Below are 14,922 nucleotides of genomic sequence, written 5' to 3' on the forward strand. Positions count from 1 at the left end.
CTTAGATGCATATTCTAATTTTTTTTGAACTATCCAAACCTGTTGGTTCTACTAAACTGTGTTGTTACTCTCATGAGAATAACCTCTCTCATAGTACTTTAGCAGTTTTACTTTCTGTCCTTACTGAAACCAGAAAATGCTAAAGCTACAGAGAAAAGGGGAAAAAGGGACAGAAGTTAATCAAACATCTCTGAATCCTAAATAGATGTTCCTTATAAAAAAGCCCCACAGAAATCTTGTGGAATTTAGTAAAAGATTGTATTCTATGGGATAGATAAAATACCTATTAAAAAGGATTTATTGTGTGATATTTTATTAGTTTTTATAAAAGGGATCTGAGATTGTATACAATAGAAAAAATGTCATTTCCAATAACTACGGAATAAACTACCGCCTATTACATTTTATATATATAAATATATGGGGAGATAATGTTTAAAAAAAAAGTGAAAAACATTTGAAAGGAAGGTAATAAGTACAGGGTCCAAAGGGAAGTTTGAAAGGGATTATTTAAAACCCAACTTTAATGTTATTTCAGGGGATAGCAAGCTCAACAATGTAAGATCTACCATTAGACAGGCACAGTCAGCTTCTTAATGGGGGAAAATAGAGTTAATCAAAGTTTTACAAAAACCTCAAGGTTTTTATGAAAATACTTTGCAATAACAACGCCCAGCAATTTTAGTCCAGCACTGTAAACAGAGCTATTCAAATAGAGATAAAAATGGCTCAAGGACATGGTGCGTGTACTCAGGGCCATAGCCATCGCCATGAGTGACTGAATGATCGATAGCACCAATTTCAACTCAGTATACCTCTTTGTAGACAGCCATAGTAAAAATGGAGATTATGGAAAATTACGGTATAAAAATTGATCTCTTGTATTGTTGAATGGATCTCTTAAACGGCAAGCGGACAATGGCTCCTTCACAGAGAAGACTGTGCACAGAAATAACTCACATGAATTCAGCATTGTGGATATGCAAAATTATACACTGCACATAAAAACCCATCTGAAAAACAGAATGAACTCTGTGTGTGTTCATGGCAACACATAATGCCAAGGCAAGTCTTAAATTTCTGTAGTGGTTGATTAATATATAGTTCCACATTGTAACGGGCATTTGACTAAACAAACATTATATAAGATCAACTATTCCTTACTGTTTAACAACTGAATTGTGTTCTTCAGCCCTCTACTCATTTTTAAGCTCTGCATAGCAAGAAATGAAAATTCAGTGGTTGACAAGTCTGATTTTTAAACAATTACTTTTTGCAATTAAATTTTCCCCATGTTGCTGCTTGTCAGTGACATGTTCAGTAATCTCATTTAAGGGCTGTGACTTGGTAAATAAACAGGGTTTATTCCATCTGCAGAATACTACTAGCTTCAATTTAGGTTTCTTATGTGCTGTGGAAGTTTATCAGAACTGCTTTTGAAAGTTTAATTTAATACTCAATCACTTGACTGTGGAGAGTGCTGAATATTGAGTTAAGCTAACCATTTTTAAGTATAGCTGCTAGTGCTAAGTTTAGTAATAAAGGTTCTGTAGGCCCCATTAGAGGTTCAATTAAATCCATGCAACCCCACCACAACTCTACAAAGTCAGAGGTTCACAGAGCTCAGGTTGCAGCCTGAGCCTGAATGTTTAAACCACAATTAGACAGCCCCTTAGCCTGAGTCAGCTGACATGGGCAAGCCTCAGGTTTCTAGCTGAAGTGTGGATACACCATTAGTGACACCTATGTGTGCCCTTTCCTTTAGGTGTTCATGTAGTTGTAACTGCTTAGAATGTAGCAAACAATTCCACTACTCTACAAGAAGAAATAGACTACACTTCCCCTTCTCCCCTTTTTCCCCCCAGTGTTGGCTTTAACAAATAACAGTGGGGGAAAAACCCTTTTATTTTTGTCACTGAAGTCAGCATGGAAGACTGAATATATAGAGGATCCAAATTACTGACTACAGCTACTCAGACTAGTACTGTAAACATAATTTATATTATGCAAATCAGATCCATTATTGGCCTATACTGACAAGTACTCTAAGCACTGCCTCAGTCCCTTCAAGAGGATCATTTCATGACAAACTTATTGTTTAAGGCTAGAACTTTGAAGAGCTTCTAAGTGACTTTGGAGCATAAGTCTCATTGGGAAAAGTCAATGGGAACTGAACATCATATTTTCAAAAGCATTGAGGTGTCTAAAGACCCCCAATGGTGCCTGGTGGAATTTTCAGGTGTCCGTGGAGACTAGACAACTAACTCACTTAGGTGAGTAGCTGTGTCTGTAGGCACCTGTAAAATCATGTATTCACCCAAGCATCCCCCTTGTGTCAGGTGGTAATGCTGCAAGGAGCCCTCATCGCCAGCACCTCCTGCAGGCCGTTTGCCTCCGACCAGGTCTTTTGTGGCTGTCCTTTGAGCAAGTCAAAGTTCAGTCCTCTGTCCAGAGCAATAAAAAGATGTGACTAAAAGATCACAAAGTTTTCTGACACAACAGCACCTTCAGTCCCCCGACCTCACTTTGGACTGTCCTTAGCTCATCATTTGAATTACTCTTCAGGCCCATCCTGGGCTCATTAATCTTTTTGCTGGGTCTGCATACCCCTTCATCTAAGGCTAGTATGGGAACCCAGGCCCACCCACTACCCACACCAAGGTCTTTTTTAGACATACTGTGGTTTCCTTGCACTGCCTCCTGCTTCCAAACACCCTGCTGCTGGTTTTCCCCAGTCTGGCTTTAAGTCTGGGTCTCAGGCTTCTAGCATCACTTTTATCATCTGAACAAACCACTCTTCCCTCCCTTGCTTCACTGAAACACTCCTACAGTCCCTTACTCAGGGTTTCCCTCTCAGGAGCCAGACTTACTCTCCATACATTCTCCTACCTGGAATCTGCCCGTTTCCGCCATAAGGCCTTCCTCCTCCCCTCCTATAAGAGTCCAACCTACTCTCTGTGGGTTTCTCTTCATAAAAGAGTCCTACCTTCTCTATAGTCTTCCCCTCAGAATTCCCTTAGCTTGCTTAAAAGACCTGGTTCCTAATGATCCTTAGTTAACTCCATCCCCTCTGGCCTGGAGGCAATTTCAGGTGCACTAATTTGCTATTAAACCTGTTGCTCCCTCAGCTTTGTAAATATGGCCTTCCTGTACTTTTAAAAATCCCACCTCAAGTCAGGGTTTCTTGAATGTTTCAAGAGCTATGCTGATATTTTTGGCTCCCTCCTCAGATGCTTTTGTCTATATGTCTCTAATTTTGTCTGTTTGTCCCAAAAGATTCTCTATAAGGAATTCCTCCCCAAAACTCTAATCTCAATCCCCTTTGCTTTCTTTGGCTTCTTAGGTTTACATTTCACTCTTCAGTCTCAACTACCTCTAAAACTTTCACCCAACCCTGCCTCTCACTAAAATCCTCCCCCTCTTATTCTCCAATGCAAACATGTCAACATTTGACTCCCTCTTAATTTCCTGCAATTGAAAGTGACCAAGACAAACAGCCTTCTACCTTCTGTCCCATCTAAATACCTAACACATAGCTATTCATGGCTTTCCTTAACTAATTTTCACCTCTCTTATCTGGAATTTTGATGATCCTTAATGCCAAATCCTCTTGTGTGTCATGTTGAAATCACAGCCTGCTCAAATTGTCACAGCTAGGGATGTAAATGTTTAACTGGTAAGAGCTGGAGCAGCTCCCTGCCTGCTGAAGGGTAGGGGGGTTGCTCCAGCTTCACAGAGGGCCAGCTGAAACAGCCCCCATCATGGCACTGTAGACAGGGGAGGCTCTAAGCCCAGACAGTACAGCTGCTGCTTGCGTGGGGGTGGGGTCTGCTCCAGACCAGGAGTGGACGGTGGGAGGGCTCTCCAGTTGGGCTGAAACCCTGCCCACCACCCCTATAATATGTTTAACCGGTTAACCAATTAAATGGGATTTTACAATCCCAAGTCACAGCACACCTTCTCATGCACAACATACCCACAGATTATTCCTAACCTGAAAGGCTCTTCATCTGTATTAAGGACTTCAATAGCTATGCCTCTGATGTTCATGTGAGAATTTCTCTGTCCCTATTCCCTAATCCTCAAATCATTTCTACCTCTCTAGTCCAATCTGTTTATCTAGGCATTTATTCTGCACCTAATTTCTGAGTACCTACCCCAATCTCTTTCCCCTCACCCTCTTCTCTGTCCTCCCCATTCCTGCTTCTTCTTTGTTGGATGTGTTCTGCTGTTGCCACTGGTCCTGCAGTCTTGGACAGTCTGTCCACCTCCTGTTTTCACAGAATGCCCAAAGATTGCTCAGTCCTTTTCAGTCCTAAAAACACTGCTGACATGTAGATCTGTCCACAATAAATTACAAAGATATGGTTTTGACGGGTTCCCCACAGGTACCACTGAGCCCTCCAGATGCACCAGGCTGGGTTTCCACTCTCACTATACTACTGTGACAAATGCTTCAGCCTGCACTCTCTCCAGCATATAGTCATTGACAAACCCAGCTGCAGATACCTACACACAGGTTCCTTAACCAGCCCCTGCATGGGAAGGCATGGCTAAGGCACCTCACAGTTCCTAAGACACACACATAGTGCAAAGCCCAAATTATGCCAAATCAAATCTTTCATTGCACGGAGAATTGTATAGCATAAACTCATGAAGTTCAACCGCCACCTCTCTGCTCTCTCTCCAAATGTGGAAGAAGCCATGCAACAGCTTTCTGACTCAAGTTAGGATTTAGGATTTCCACACACTGGCAAAACAAAAATAAGTTTATTAACTACACATGATGAATTTTAAGTAATTATAAGTGACAACAAACAGATCATAGCAGATTACCTAGCAAATAAACAAAAATGCATTCTACGCTTAATGTACTAAGGAGATCAGCTATGTGTAACAGATTCTCAACCTCGTTGTTGATTTAGGCAGTTTACAGAGTTTCTTGAGGGGCCAGCTACCCTTGCTTGCAACTGAAAAACTCCAGATATTCCTTTCATACGCTAAAGATCCCTCTGTCCTGGGTTCAGCTCTTCCCCCAAGTTAAGTCTTTATTCCTCAGGTTTTTTTAGGAGTCTTTTTGGATGCAGAAGTGAAGAACCACGGGTGATGTCTCTCCTTTGCCTTAAATAGCTTTGGCATATGGTGGGAACCCTTTGTGTCCCAGTTCTGACACCCAGACTGTGGAAAAACACTTGGTATTCCAAGATGGAGTCCATTATCAAGTGACATGGTCACATGTCTCTGTAGGGCACAGCAGCCATGAGTCAGAGGCATCCTCAAGAAAGTTTCCCAGTGGGAGATAAGCATCTTCTAAGACCTCCTGGTTTCTCATAATAGTCCATTGACTTGAATGGGTCTTTCCCAGCTGGCCATCTAAACAGACATTGCCTAGTGAACATTTCTTGCGTGTACACACTTGTAATTGATACATTAGACAATATTCCTGAGTGCAGACACAAAAAATAATACATGCTAACACACAGTATAATCACATTCGGTAAATCATAACCTTTCCAATGATATGTTACATGACCTACCTCACATAAAAGACATTATGATGATATAATTATGACATAACTCTGTGAAGAATATGGGCTGCCACATCACAGCTGTAAACAAGGATCCTTGAGGGCATCTGCTGTTATCTCCTAAAACAAACTCTTCAACTGTCCTTTAACTGCTAATCTCTCTTGCTGCCCTTTGTCAAGCTGCAGCTGGACTGCTGTTTGTGGGCCATCAATAGTGCCCAGGATCAATTCTACCATACAGATTCAGAGCAAGATCTTTAATCCAGGAAGCAATTTTCTGGTAGGGTCACCAAGCCAAAGGAAGGGAAAGCTTGAATTATTTCAAGTTTGAGATGAAGAAATGCTCTTCTCTGTTGTAATTGCTAGAGAGGTTCTATTAGAAAGTTATTAATAAAAGTATGTATTATTGGGTAATGATTTCATTTTCCCTTCCAGATGGTGCTGTATGAATTGTAACCTTTTATTATGGACTTAACAAGCTGTGGGTGGCTGTTAATTGTCACTTCCAGGTTTCAGTGTTGTTTATAAGCCACTAATGAAACCTGCTGTTCCGCTTTACTCACACATTTTCTAATGTTTTTATTTAGAATACATTTAACTTAGGCCCAATTATTCTTCATTCCGGTTTCTGCAGTTCCATCAAGATGGTTGGCAAGATGAAAAAGGATGGCTATGGGCTCTCAATTAATTATTTTCAAGTGTTCTGCTGGCTCCTGCTGGGAAAGAGGAACACTGCCACACGTCAGCTGCCTGCAGGTGTCATCAGCTGCATTGCAATATGAATAGAAAAGTCAGATAGAAGGCCCTGCACAGGAAACCCGCTACCACTGCCTATACATAGGTTCATTTGTTAGTGGCAGATTTTGCTACCTTGACTCATGTTGAGTAGTCCCTTATTCCTTGACGTCAGTGGAACTATTCAAGGAGCAAGGCACTACTGTGCGTGAGTAAAAGGATTGGTGTCTGTCCAGTTAGGACCCAGCACTGCTAACAGGCATCCTTGTTAGGGAAGCATTGCTGCCTCTTGCAATGTAGGGCAGAACCATTCAGCATCTCTGGGGAGCCATTCCTACTGCATTGCTTCAGAGCAGCAGTGCACCAACTGGCATGCCATTCCCAGACTGTTCACTCTGGGGAGCCGAGAACAACTGGAAATATTCACTGTGAATTCATTTTTGTTGATTCTTAAAATACACAGACACAGAAAAAGCTAGACAAATCCTTCCGGTTCCACAGAACAGTGTATTCAAGGGCCATTCTCCTCACAGCACATATGTTCAAGGGTTAATTCACAGGAATTAGTAGGAACATTAAATAGCTTTGCTGAAGTATTATATAAACACTCTCAGGCTGAGAAGAAACTCACACGAGCAGACCCACTAAAGTTGACAGGACTTCTCCCAAAATAAGATATTTGCCATTGTGGACAAAATCAGGTCCCTGATTATTTCTTTTCTTCTTCCTTTTTATAACTAGAAATAATTCAAATAATAGGCACAGTTTTTACTAGTTAGTTGTTGGTGAACTAGTTCTGACATTTCTAAGACTGAATGGCTCTAAGAGGGTTTGAATGAAATATACACACACTGTCTATTGCCTTTTCATTGTCCAGTTAAATGAGCCCCTCTCCTTCCACCTCAAAAACCCACCACTGTAATATGTACAAATTGGTGTTTCTGTTCACAGTCTCAGCAGAGAGACCAGGGATTTGTGGGGCACGGAACACTCATTGATTCTTTCTTGTTCTGAAATATATTGCCAAGGCAGCCTAGGGTGGCTTGCATTGCTGCTGATCTTTGTGCTTTATTTAATAGGGAGTGGAGGCAAAACACTTCAATGTCTCGAGCCATTACTACAGCACCTTCCATGACCACCAATGTAACTGAAATAAAAGTAGACTCCATCTTTCTCCCATGCTTCTTATCTGAACACACTTTTTTACACATTTCAAAAGTCTGATTAACTTTATCCCCTTCGTTTCACATGTGCTATTGCATTGTGGGTAACCAGAAGCAAAATACTTTCTGAAGGAAGACTCCTTCCTGTTGTATTTTCAGCCTACCCAGAAACAGACAGTAAAAGAAATATTGGGAAGAAGCATGTTCATGTGAGACTTTCAGCCTAATTTTGCAGATAAAAGGTTTCAGTAAATAGGGCAGGCATGCATGCACCCTTTTTGGTCCTTATCTAAATGGAATCTCTGCACTGTTTCATCATTGTTTTGGCTTAATTGAATAATGCTGCAACTTAAAGATGAATATTACTGTGCTAAAGAAAGGGCATAGCTTTTCATCCTGAGAATTGAGTCAGACCCATAAAACTTGGACTCAAAGACGAACACCCAGAGAAAGAGTACTTTTTGTATGCTGCTTCAATTTCCTAGATTTCCTTGAAAGTCAGGCTCACTGGGGCCAAATACAAGGTGACGTGTAGTGCTTGGAGTATGTTACATACTGATAAGTGCATGTGAGATGTTAACAATCTTGTATGAATTTGGTGATTTGTGTTCTTATTGCCACATGAAAAGCTATTATTTTCTGTCGTCTCCGTGCGTACACAACTCAAATGAAAATGCTCTGCTTTTCCAGAGTTTTTCTAAGGCGGGTTTTGGGGAAAGACAGTTTTATGCTGGATTTACTATACTTTTCATGACTCCTGTCTCACTGATTCAAGATTAAAGCCCTATTCCTCCTGCTAGATCTACAATAGTGAGACACATCATTGGAAAAAATGTTATTTGAAGTTGTATGCCAGAAAAATATCAGCAGCAGTGTAATGTCCAGTCATTGAACAACATAACTTGCTTTAATGTCTTTTTAAGGTCAATAATCATTTTTGTTACTGGTGCAGTTTCTTCCTTATACTTTTTGTTGCCGTTATATTGATTCATTTATACTCCTACTGAGGTATTATTGTTGGCCACATGCTGCAGCATTAGGTCTTGATATACATCTGGTTACAGAACATTTTAAAACAGTTACATACATAATGTCCTAAATAATGTATGTGTTTTGGCATGTTATCCAAAAAGAACACATTAAGAGCCACATACAGCTTTTGATCCCTGATGGAGCTTCTACTGAGGACAATGGGAACTGTGCCCATGAATATAGGGCACTACCATATATGGCCTTACGACCGCAACAAGAATGTCATAATTTTCCTTTCCTTTCCTAAGGGAATATAAATGTTATATTTGTGATACAGTATGTGTCCGAATGATAAAGAATTATATAATTTGTGAATTACAAAAAAGTCACATTCTAATTTAAAACTTCCAATAGTCGACTCTATAATGAATATTTTTTGTTTTGTTTGTTTGTTTGTTCTTAAGAGTCACTCAGGATAAAAGAATGCAACTCAGCCACTCATTTCTGGGAAAGCAACTAATCATGGATTCCTTCATTTTTGCACAATTTATAAATGTAAGTTGTATGAGGGACAGCTTCTTTTATAGAATCATCCAATCATAGGGTTGGAAGAGATCTCAGGAGGTCATTGAGCCCAGCCCTCCGCTAAAAGCAGAACAAATCCCAAGTAAATTATCCCAGTCAGGCAACTTAGTTAGATATTCCTTATGAATTCAATACAAAGCACTATATTCTCTTCCCCATTTAGAGACAAGGTAAAGAATATTAGAATTCATTATTTGAATTTATTGATGTACACCATTTAACTAACTCATGCTTCTTACGGACTAATACCACAGTCTAATCTTTGCTCAGAACTTCTTTTGGTATACATGGGCATTCCACTCATTGAACAAAAGTAGAGGACTGTCTTTAAGGTCTGGTTTTCTCAATGAGCTTTCATTTGGACACATAAATAAGAGACAGATTTTCAAACATACTTAGGCTCCAGCCACATTTTTTTTATACCCAAAGCCAGATTTTCAAAGACCTCAGCGATCAATATGCAGAGCGCTTTTGAAAATCTGGCCATTTATTTTGGTGCCTAAATGGGAACTAGGCTCCTCTGAAAATCCACCCCTAAAGCTAGCATCTATTTCAGTGGCCCTTTTTCAGATATGAAGATCGTTCATGCAATCCCAGCTTTGCTAGGTGTAGTGGTTGAGAACCAAAATAATTCCTTTCAACAAGGGCAACAGGGTCAAAAGGTCAGGCAGCTATCAGGTAAAGTTAACCTTTCCCCAGGCTGTCTCAGATATCTCTTTTTCCAAATGAGTGGCTAAATGATTTGCTCTTTGGGAAGTTTTGGAGAGAGTACCAAGTGTGAAGATGACAGAAGAAATTTATTCTGCTCCAATTACTGCTTCCATGCATTTGGCTAACACTACTGGGGTAACAGCTACTTTTCAAGTGCTTTTTTCAATGTACTGTGGAGATTCAAAACTGTGCATGTACGCTATCAGATGATTATTTTAAATTAAAAGATTCATGGGAAAGTGGAAAGACTTGTGAAAGTTGTATAGTAAATACCACCAAAACTTTTTTTCATATGTAAGTGAATGTTTTCAAAACATCTGAAGTTGAACACTGTACATTAAACTTATTTTTCTTTTTTCCCCTAGAGATCTCCCATTATAAAATATCAACATTCCATTCCATCTTATCACGAAACCAAGGAAATAAGAATAAGGAGACACATTGCTCTCAGCACACAGAGGTCCAATCTGCGCACTCTTACTTGCCAATATCCTCATATTTTAACACTTAGTAGAATGTCTTTTCAACAGAACATATATTTTAATGTTTGGTACTGATACATGTAGATTTACTGACATAGGGTATGCTCATCTACTATAAGAACCAATATTTCCCCTCTGAGCTAGATGAATGTATTTTAAGGCCTGAAGGGACCAATAGAAAAATCCAGTCTAATCTAATGTAGGACAGAATTACCTGCATATTTTTATGAAGACATCTCAGAATTAAAAACCACAGAAAATATGGACTGGGCAGCATCTGAATTTTGCCAAACTTATCTTGTTTTTCACTTTTTAATTTATATAGCAGTAAATAGAGCTGTGGGCAATGAGTAGCAAAATCTAAAGACCAGTTACCCTTCCAAGTCTGATTCATTACATTATTATTTACTATCTCAAGAGTCCTCTTTACATTTGTTATTAAAAAATTTGTTTGTATTGAGAATTACTTGTAGTATAATTTTTTCTCTCTCTGTCCCTGAGGTATTTCTTTCCTACTGAAATGATCTGGCTGGGCCATATACCATTCCAGAATATATTATCTACAGAAGACCAAAATGGCTTTGGTTTTTGCAAGTGTCTAACAGGAATGAGCCAGAAGACATCCAGATGTTTAAATAAGAGAGGATATGTCTAATCTGCAATGACAACCCTGCAGGTGGCTTGCGCCAGTTGACTTGGGCTCAGACTGTGGGGATGTTTTATTGCAGGGTAGACTTCTGGGCTCAGACTGAACCTGAGGCTCTTGGACCCAGGAAGGGTCCCGGGTGGTAGGCCAAAGTCTGCACTGCAATGAAAAAGCTCCACAGTCAGCTGACCTGGGACAGCTGCAGGTTTTTACTTGTATGTAGACATAACCTGAAAGGGGTTTTTTTTTTTACATTAAGCATCTTGCTTAAATACAAATTGCCTTAGCAAAACCTTAGTGGTCTGCAGGTGGATTGCAACAAGTGGAGTTTTGTATTTGCATTTCCCTAATTTTCCAGAAACAGAGAGAATTTGATTATCCCCCTTCCCCATCGAACTTCTCAATTACAGTAAGTTCTGTGGCACAGTTTGATATTAAAGGAAAATATGAAGGAAGACAAAGAATTGGGCTTGTTTAGTTTGGAAAGGAGAAGACTGAGAGGGGACATGATAGCGGTTTTCAAGTATCTAAAAGGATGTCACAAAGAGGAGGGAGACAAATTGTTCTCCTTGGCCTCTGAGGATAGGACAAGAAGCAATGGGATTAAACTGGAGCAAGGGAGGTAGGTTGGACATTAGGAAAAACTTCCCAACTGTCAGGGTGGTTAAACACTGGAATAAGTTGTCTAGGGAGGTTGTGGAATCTCCATCTTTGTAGATATTTAAGAGCAGGTTAGATAGACATCTATCAGGGATGGTGTAGACAGTACTGGGTCCTGCTGTGAGGGCAAGGTACTGGATTCTATGACCTCTTGAGGTCCCTTCCAGTTCTAGTGTTCTATGATTCTTTGAAAACATGAAACATGTGGGAAGAATTGTAATATCGTCCTGCAATGAGTGGAAATTGGAAGGAGAGACTAATAAAGTAGAGAATGATTACATTCTAAGGCCATGTGGCCTTCCACTATGTGGAAGATCAATGCTGCTGCAGTTGGTCTTTTGGAGCTCGATTTAGTGGCTGTTAGACCAAACTCAAAGATTCCCTCGCCGCATCGGCACCAGTACTCCTACTCCTCACAAGGAGTAAGTGAAGCGTTTGCTCCTGTCGACCTCCCACTGTGTGGATGGTGATTTACGATACGTCAACTCTAGCTATGTAATTAATGTAGCTGGAGTTCTGTATCTTAAGTTAACCTTCCTCTTTAGCATAAATGTGCCCTCAGAGTCCTCGTAATTCCTTGATTTCAGTTTTACAAGCAAATTCTCTTTCAAATGGGAACAGCCGTTTGTCAGCAGGCATAGAGGTTGAAAGGTACAACAAAAAAGACACATACACACACAATACAGAAACGACATGCTGTTGCCACCAGCAGCAATTTTGCCATTGTTAGTCTACTTGTATTAACTACTAATGAATAGCTGTCAGCATTAATTACCTTTAATATACAGAAGGTTCTGTTTAGGAACGTAACTGCCATCCTGGGTCACACCAATTGTCCATCTAGTCCACTATCTTCTCTCCAGCAATGGGCAGTACCAGAGCTTCAGGGATGTGTATTGAACAGGATAATCTGAGAGAGGTCGACATCTGTCTTGCCTTTTCAGCATCTAGAGGGACAAAGTACGTGAAATAATATATTATATTGGATCAACTACTGTTGCAAAGAGCTCTTTTTATCTGCATTCTTCCTAGCTTCTGGCAGTCAGAGGTTTAGGGTCACCCAAAGCATAGTGTTACATCACTAACAATCTTGATTTAACCCAGTTATACTTTTGGTCATCACAATATCACATGACAAAGAGTTCTACAGGTTAATTATTCATGGTGTGAAAGAATTCTCCCTTTTATTTGTATTAAACCTATTGCCTACTAATTTCATTGGGTGACCCCTAGCTTTTGGATTGTGGGAAAAAATAAGTAATACTTCTCTTCACTTTTTCGACCCCATTCATGAGTTTATCTATGTCTATCACATCCCTGCTTAATCATCCCTTTTCTAAGCTGAATCTTCTCTCCTTATATGGAATCATCACATACCTCTGTTCATCTTTGATGCCCATGAGCCTTTTTCCATATCCACTATATCCATAACAGCCCTTTTCAATCCACGAGTGCCAATTTTCAACATGCAAGCCACCTGGCACCCATACAAAAAAACTACTGAAGTTAAGAAGACTGTTTGTGGATGTAGGGATATGCCCACACATTATAAATAGCAGCATTGTGGTCTAAGACTGGAGTACAGCGTGTTCCTAGACAATGTGGGGGCACAGTGGTCTGACAGTGAAAACAAAGATCCAGGAACCAGAGGAGTTCTGGCCTAGATTTCCTTAAAAGTCATAAGCCTTTTCCCTTTATGGTCTCCTTAACAAGAAAACAGATTAGAACAATGATTTTTAAAAAATAGCATTAATGTAAGCAAAGCAAAAATATTGATATTGTTAAAAATTAAAAAGGATCTCAACAATGAAAAAACAAGATTTTTTTATTTTTCTAGAAGTTATATTACAGATGAGTGAAATTATTAGATGCTCTTCATTTAGTATTTAAGACAAAAGAATATAGCTCAAATTTGAGCTACACATTCACTCTGCTCTTTAGCAAGTGTCTTGTCCTCCTTGTGTCTCTATCAACTCAGCTGGAAAACTTGGCAGTAGAAAAACCACTAGCATTTCAATGACTTCCAGATGTTGTGTTTAGGTTCAGTTCTCAACACATACGTTCCAAATAATTGCTGAATCAGAAGACAGATGCTTGGTGGCTGATTTTTAGACATGTATATAACATTTTGTAATCTTCCATTTGCTTATGTTTCAATAGCTAATGAGAATCCATCAGATCCCCACAGATTAGTTATTCTATCCCTAAGGTTAAAATAAAATAATGTTCATGTCATCATAGCTATAGAACCAGAGGATCCTATTATATATTTATTTTGTAACATATTGTGGTTTACATTAGCTAAGGTACGCAGTGCAGCGAGTATGCAACTGCTGCTTCTTATAAGAAATATATTTTGCTGTTACCTTGCTCTTAATTAAGCTGTTTCCCTGTCCTCTTGGGTTGTTTTATTTTATTGTCTTTACTTGTGGAAATTTTAACTGTTAGGACTCTTCTTACTATGTGTGCATGTACAGAGTTGTTTGAAGCTGAATCTGAACAAGACCTGGGTGATGCGGGTGTGTGGAGAAAGCACTTTGAGGAGTTTGGTTGAAGGTTCCTATCGTGCCCTGATGTTTGCTTCCACCTGCCTCTCACTGTGTGGACAGCAGGGAAACTCAAAACAATGTATGTCAACTCCAGTATGTACTTAACAGCTCTGGACTTGCACATCTTGATTCAACCTTCCATTTTAATGTAGACCCGGCCTTCAATTCACAATGCACGGAGCTTGATCCTTATTTTAAACCTACCAGAATTCTGGGGTCTTTTAGATTTCTTTGGTCCATTATATAAAAACTGGGGTCAAGTGCACAAATACAAATCTTTATTCAGAGTCTAAACATCTCCTTCCCAATTTTAGGGGTTTTGATATCAAGATAATAAGTATCTTAGAAACACTTAGCTATATTAGAGAGAAACATGTACATTAGTTCAGGGGTGTTCTAATTCATAGCTATGACTAAAGTCTATCTTTAGAGATCAAAAATACCTCCAGTGGTGGTACTGACAGCTTTACTGAAATGGCTATCAGATTTACTGAAATAAAGATTACCTCAATAGTGTGCTTAAAATAATATCACTGAAGGAAAGTATGGTATGATTTTTCTTCTGGTGAAATCACCCATTCGGTGGACACTATAAAATCAACTGTTTTAAAGATGCTTTACTCTTGACTCTCATAAAATGCTAGAGCAAATATTTTGCTTTTGGAATGGACTAGCTTGCACTAATTGATGGAGGGGGGCATAATCTGTGCTAGAAAATCCCTGTAGAATTATACAAATTTTAAGTTTTAGCTTCTTCTAGGAGGATGATGTACTCTATTATTTATGCACTCAGGAGCGGCCCTAGATGAGCTGCCGGCAACTGGCACTCTAGGCGAAACGTGCGATTAGCGCCCCCGCCTCCAAAGCCCTCAATGGCCATTTATCTTGGCA

The 14,922-nt window shown here is 39.6% G+C and overlaps 1 long non-coding RNA gene across 3 annotated transcripts in view; it reads right to left on the bottom strand.

Moving 5' to 3' along the window:
* LOC102457035 (uncharacterized) overlaps positions 1-14,922 on the bottom strand; it is a 193,843-nt gene that overhangs the window by 81,056 nt on the left and 97,865 nt on the right. For 2 of the 3 annotated variants that reach the window (XR_016349479.1, XR_016349480.1), the window contains exon 3: positions 12,258-12,429. This is a non-coding gene — a long non-coding RNA (uncharacterized LOC102457035). Of the gene's footprint in view, positions 1-403; positions 6,295-12,257; positions 12,430-14,922 lie in introns of those variants that run through there. The other variant, XR_012904097.2, reaches the window with a different exon arrangement.

The sequence above is a fragment of the Pelodiscus sinensis genome, chromosome 4 (assembly GCF_052426305.1).
Source record: "Pelodiscus sinensis isolate ZL-2025 chromosome 4, ASM5242630v1, whole genome shotgun sequence".
NCBI lineage: Eukaryota > Metazoa > Chordata > Testudines > Trionychidae > Pelodiscus > Pelodiscus sinensis.